The 6,657-nt window shown below is 40.7% G+C and overlaps 1 non-coding gene across 1 annotated transcript; it reads left to right on the top strand.

The window, feature by feature from the left end:
* The first annotated feature begins 5,753 nt into the window (after positions 1-5,753).
* On the top strand, positions 5,754-5,937 carry LOC137274909 (U2 spliceosomal RNA). The gene has a single exon (XR_010956261.1). It is a non-coding gene; the product is annotated as a U2 spliceosomal RNA (small nuclear RNA).
* Positions 5,938-6,657: the final 720 nt, after the last annotated feature.

Below are 6,657 nucleotides of genomic sequence, written 5' to 3'. Positions count from 1 at the left end.
CAGGGTAGAACCTACTCGGACTTGAAATTGCCTGCCTTGTAAAAATTGCGATATAAACAGAGGTAAACGACCCCTTAAACCGAAACCATGTAAATCCTTTAAAATGCCATGCTTCCAGGTGGTATCGTATGCTTTCTCGAGATCAAAAAAAGATCGGTACAGCATGTTGCTTATTGATAAATGCATTTTTTACAAAGGATTCTAAACGTACCAAATGATCAATGGTACTACGATTCTTCCTGAAACCACACTGAATATTTGTGATAAGGTTGTTAGTTTCAAGAAACCATGTTAATCGACTGTTTACCATACGCTCCATGGTTTTACAGACACAACTCGTTTAAGAACTTGGTCTGTAATTCGACGGATCAGTATGATCCCGGCCAGGTTTTGGAATAGGATCTACAATAGCATTACGCCAAGAAGACGGGAATTTTCCCTAAGTCCATATTGAATCAAAAATATTGAGCATTGTTTCCAAACATGATTTGGGCAAATGTTTCAGGAGCTGATAGTGAATATAGTCAGCTCCTGACGCTGTATCATGAGCTTGCTCAAGGGCAGTGTGTAGCTCATGTAATGAAAATAATTCATTATAGTCTTCGCCATTGTCTGAGGTAAAATTTATTCTCTTCTTCTCCTGCTGTTTCTGGTAGTGTTTAAATTCAGGTACGTAATTGGACGACGAAGAATGTTTGGCGAGAGTTTCACCAAGCTTGTTGGCAATATCAGATTTATCAGTTAATACCCGGTCACCATCCTTCAGATGATGAACAGTAGATCTGGAACCTTTGCCCGTAATTCTTTGTATCATATTCCACACCTTAGACATGGGTGTACGGGAATTAATTTTGGAGACATAGTTCCTCAAAGACAGGCGTTTACTCTGTTTAAAAGTGCGTCGAGCCTTGGCATTTAAAATTTTTACTCTATCTAAATTATGTACTGTAGGGTGGCGGCGAAAATACTTTTCCGCTTTCCTCCTACTCTTTCTGGCCTGTTAACAGTCATTAGTAAACCATGGTTTGCGAACATGTGGAATTGCAGAGGACTTGGGGATAGTTTGGTCAGCAATGTTATTGATTATATCTGAAAACAGCTGTATAGGATCTTCGCTGTTTACAAAAACATCAGGTTTTAAATGATCAATACAAAGTGTTTTATATAAGGACCAGTCAGCCTTCTTGAAGTTCCGTCTGGATAAGGGTGGATCATCCCCAGGGATAATGCCTTTAAGAATAGTTGGGAAGTGATCACTCCCACACAGGTCATCATGCACCTCCCATTCGAATTCATTACACAAATTTGAGTCGGCAAATGATATATCCAGGGAAGAATATGTTCCCGTAGCTGGATGTAGGTAAGTAGCTGAATCGTCATTGAAAATACATAAGTTATTATCAGATATGAAATCCTCGATGATTTACCCTTCCTATTTGTGTTGACACTTCCCCAAAGTGGGTTGTGTCCGTTAAGATCGCCCGTGATTAAACATGGCTTCGGGAGTTGATCATATAAATTTTGAAGATCTGATTTGTGAATATTTGAAGAGGGCGGTATGTACAAACTGCACAATGTCAGCGCCATGTGCAAAGTAATACGAACAGCTACAGTTTGCAATGGTGTATTTAGAGCGACAGGGCTATGGATGACGTTGTGATGTACTAAAATAGAAGCTCCTCCAGTTGCACGATCCCTCTGAGGAGAAAAAGAATGGTAAGCATCATACTGTCTCAATTTAAAATTATCTGTATCTTTAAGATATGTCTCTTGGATACAGAATGCCGACGGTTGATGATCTTGTACGAGTAACTGTAACTCGTTAAAGTTATTTTTAATCCCTCTGCAGTTCCATTGAATTATATTGGCCAGCTGAGTCATGGTGGCTCAATGGGCGATCTTTCGCGAGAACGTGACGGGGGTAAGCACCTCCGCTCGTCCTGTGAGTATGGGGTCACCTCCATGTCTAGAGGCCCAAAAGTATTTTGTAGAGGAACAACATGTGTTTCTGTCATATGTAATTTTTTACCTTTCTGCTTTTTCACTGGAATAGTGGGTGGTTGTGATGTGGCTAGTGGCGAAGCAGTCAATTGTGATGACTCAGACTGAATTTCTGTCTGAGACTCAGACGTTATTTGAGTGACTGGGGCAGTAGATTCTTTCGGTTCAGAAGCAGGTTTGTTAGATGAAAACACAGATTTTTCTGATTTGACCCAGGTCAAGTCAGTTTGACATGCAGCTGAGGACATTGCTACAGAACGGGTAACTGCAGCAGAATATGTTATATTTGATGGGGTTGAGGACTGAGTGGTGAAAAGTTTTTTGGCTTCAAAATAAGAGAGATTTTTTTCACATTTTATTTTCATTATCTTCGATTCCCTTTGATATATAGGGCATGACCTTGAAGAAGCAGCATGAGTCTCTTTGCAGTTAACACACTTGAGATCATTCTCGCAACCTGTGCCATCATGAGGATCGCCACAGCGATAACATACTGCAGGATTACGACATGAGTAAGTCCCATGACCAAACTGTTGACATTTATAACACCGGAGTGGATTGGGGACAATACACATCCACCCCGATGTTAAGATATCCTGCCTTAATTGACTGTGGTAAAGAAGGTCTGGCAAATGTTAGAAGATATATATTTGTTTTAGTTACAATTCCATCCTTTTTAATGGTGAAACGTTTCACTGCTGTAACCCCCTGATCTTCAAGCTCAGCTGCAATATCCTCTTCACTCATATCATACAGAGAGCGTGCCCTGTCACGTATGATACCACGGCACGAATTAAGAGTTTTGTGCACGGACACGGCAACTTCTATATTGGCAAATGTTTTAACAGACATAAGATTTAGAGATTGCTGTCTCCGTGCGCACTCAACTAACAGTGAACCATTACGGAGACGGGTGACATTTTTCACCTCCCCACAGATCCCATAGATAGCTTTTGACACGGCAAATGGGTTGAGTTTGTTAGGCAGAAAATCAGTTGCTTCGATTAGCCCAGGAATCAGTGGTTGAATTTGTGTCGGATGGACGATCTAGTTCGTCCAGACGTCGTTTTTTGTCATGTCGAGTTGAACCAGCTTGTTGGAAAGTCATGGCGAAAGGAAAATCATTCACCATCCCTGCTCCCCACCCACCATGGAGTGTCAACAAGGACGGTGTCTATTAGCAACGGGTATCCACGATGCTGACACCAGGGATACAGGGATAGTATACTCCAGCGAATATGACACGAATAGCTGTATTTGTCGACCAATTCAATGCCAGACTGGTTCGGCCCTAGACAAGAAATTAGAGACATACATCATTCGGAGGTCAACATCACTAGATTGGCCCATGAGCCACCGCCTTCTGGCATAGGACTCTAGGCAAATTATTATAGTATAGAGTATGATAATAACAAACGCTCATTGTCACAAATGTACAAACATGCACAATAATTGCTGAGGAAGTTTGTCCATGCACAGGGCATGGCGTGACCAGCCGATTGATAGAACCGGGCCAGTTCTACCACCCGTCTAGGTGAAGTCAGGGCCAAAGTGGTGTGTTGAGTAACAGGAACGTCGTTCGAGGCCCCCATTACCCTCAACCACCAGGATCCCCTCCTCCACCGACACAGGGACGCAACCCACGGCCAACGGATTGGTGGACCAAATATGCCCCCGGATCCACACGGGGGGTTGGCGAGCACTTAGCGTTACCCAGCACCCACCACGAGGAGGTGGCTCGCCATGGGTGCTTATTTTATAGAGACATTAAAATAGACTTTTCTCCCTACGACAAGGAAGTACTGGATTTGAGAGTACACTGGATTCATGGTGTAGTATCCAATGAATTCCTGGATTCCTACTTTAGGAGATTTGGGAAGGTGCTGAGCATAACTCCTGAAACTATGTTAATTGGGGGATCCCCTGTTCAGACTGGTGTGAGAACTGTCCAGTTGCAAGTTGACAGTGGAAAAGCTGAAGATATTCCATATATTGTTAGACTGGGTGACAGAATGTCCATGCTAGTCACTGCCCCGGGTCGGTTGCCAGTGTGTCTAAGGTGTTATCACCTGGGCAAATCTACTGTGTGCAATGTCATGGCTTTGTCTAAATTTTGGTATCGAGGGGCTGTAACAATATTTTCAAAACATTATGTCGACCTTTTTCAGAGGGAGACTTTTCGTTTTATTTGACAGTCCACTGCTAAGCCTATTCGGAGGTCTGTGTGCTATAAACCTATTTTGGATGGGGGTTTGGGTGTAGTTCACATCCAATCAAAATTATATTCTTTTTATTTAAAGCACATTCAAAATCTTTTGCATAATTCTTCAACTAAGTGGACATTTTTTGCAAAATATTGGTTAGGAATGTCTTTACGTCACTATTGTCCTACTTTTGCTTCACTATTATTTCCTCATTCTGAGACGATGCCATTATTGTATCAGACGTGTTTATTGGCTTTAAGACAGTTTGAAGCTGTCAATTCAAATTATTTGATAGATATGTTTCGGTTTACATCAAAACAGTACTATGCTTGTTTATTACAAACTGTTGTGGAAAATAAAGTTGAAACGTTGTATCCACGTATTCCTTTTCAGCAGGTTTGGCTTAATCTACACAATTCCTTCGTGGATCCACTTTCGAAATCGGTCAATTATCGTCTCATCTATGATTCTCTCCCCTTGGGGTATACACTTTATACTCGGGGAATGTCTATCACTCCTAACTGTCCACTCTGTCGTATAGCAATAGAAACTTCTGACAATCTTTTCATCTATTGCTCGTGTGTTGATGTTTTGTGGGATATCGTTTTCCAGTGGTTAGATCAATTGTCTTTTGGCTTATTGGAAAGATCTAACGAAGTCATTCGGTTTAATTTGGTTCCTAAAATTCCAAATTCTTATAAAAAATCATTATGCATTTACCTTTTAACTTTGGCAAAATATACAATTTTGCTTATTCGGAATTCAAATAAATTTGAGCACAGAAAATTAAATGGAAATGATATCATGTTGCGTTTTCTATGTTTCCTTAGGACACGTGTCAAGGTTGACTTTTGTCGCTTTCCGCTATCTGTCTTTTCCTGGTACTGGCTTTCAACTTCAGTATTTGGTAAAATCAATCCCGATCATTTATTAGAATTACATATTTAACTTAATAGATAAATATATGCACATACTTTTGCTCTAACTGACTGACACTTTGTAGCCATAATGTGGCATAAAAGTTTGTGAATCTATCTATATATTATGTACGCTTCATTTGAGTTTATTGGTTTACGTACGCTTCATTTACCCTTGTTTCCTTTTCGAATGCTTTATTTATGCTCGCTTCATTCAGTTCATACTTCATTTGATCTTTATATTGTAAATATGTATTGTGCATGTAGCCAGGTTTTGGCATGTGTAGCATTTTACATAGTGATGTTGTGCATGTATATTGTTTGTATAGTGTGATGTATATAGTATGTGCATGTTGATGATTCTTTATATATATATATGGTTTGATTGGTTGTCAGTTAGAATATGGCATGTTTGTTTGTATTTCTCGTTTGTTAATATATATTATGTATGCTTCATTTACGTGTGTTTCATCTAGATCTATCTTCATTTGATGTATATAGTGTGAATGTGTATTGCATGTAGCCAGGTTTGGCAATTTCCTCTTTTAGTTCTTTAGTTGTTAGCGCTGCAGGGCAAAACTTCTTTTTTGTGATATACTTTTAGGCCGAGCTTGTAAATTTGTTATATGCATTAAATTTTATCAAAAAGAAAAAAAAAGTATCTGTTCTTATCAGCTTAATATCTGATACGTGTCCTATTGGAGACATCGATATTAAACTGATTTTTGCAACGGGATGAGGTGCCACGGAGCTTGCTCCGCCCTCATCACGGGTTGACCCGGTATTGCAGTACCTCCGGGAATGGCTCACCACTCATAATACAATTCAAAAAATAGAACGCTTAACTTAGCCCTCTCTTTTCCACATATCATTTCCCTTTTTTAATCTCACTTTGCCTACCTTTTCGCGCGTCCGTTTCACTGGAGGCACCATGCAACCACTTCCAAACTGAAGAAATGGACCCATCCACTCAACCACATTGTACTCCGACCAAACCAAGCCCCGGGAAGTTCCTCAAAGTGATTTATTTTCCACTTGCAGTTTGTCTGTCCCAGTATCCAAGGACGTTGGCCATGGTGTCGCACGCCGGTAATAACGTCGTAGATTCTCACACCCTCACAACCACATTCTGCCCGATAACACACGTCTTAAGAGCCAGCTAACCCCTAGTAAGTGTTTTCAAGTGGTAAGGAGATACCAGAAACTTCGGCGCGTTTCCCCTGGATCAGTTTACATTGAAATTTCAAAATGTCTTTAACTTTCATTATATTTTTTAAATAAAACAACATTTGTGACTAAAGTTCACGTATCCTACCATTGTTTTGATACTTGCACTGTATTTAAGTTTAGTGGATTTAGTCCACGCGGTCAGTTGCACTGTTTGTTTACGCTTGTCTGGGGGTGACTGCACAAACTCCTCCAAGTGCTGTGTCCCCGCGCCTCGTTAATTAAGCGCCAATCCACCGGCTCATGGCGCTAGCTGCAGGATGCTTTTCCTACGTCGCCCCGACGTTTTAGCGCCTGCACTCTGTGTA

The sequence above is a fragment of the Haliotis asinina genome, chromosome 2 (genome assembly GCF_037392515.1).
Source record: "Haliotis asinina isolate JCU_RB_2024 chromosome 2, JCU_Hal_asi_v2, whole genome shotgun sequence".
Lineage (NCBI taxonomy): Eukaryota > Metazoa > Mollusca > Gastropoda > Lepetellida > Haliotidae > Haliotis > Haliotis asinina.
Note: the sequence above shows the minus strand (reverse complement) of the source record. Positions and strands in the feature narration are given on the sequence as shown.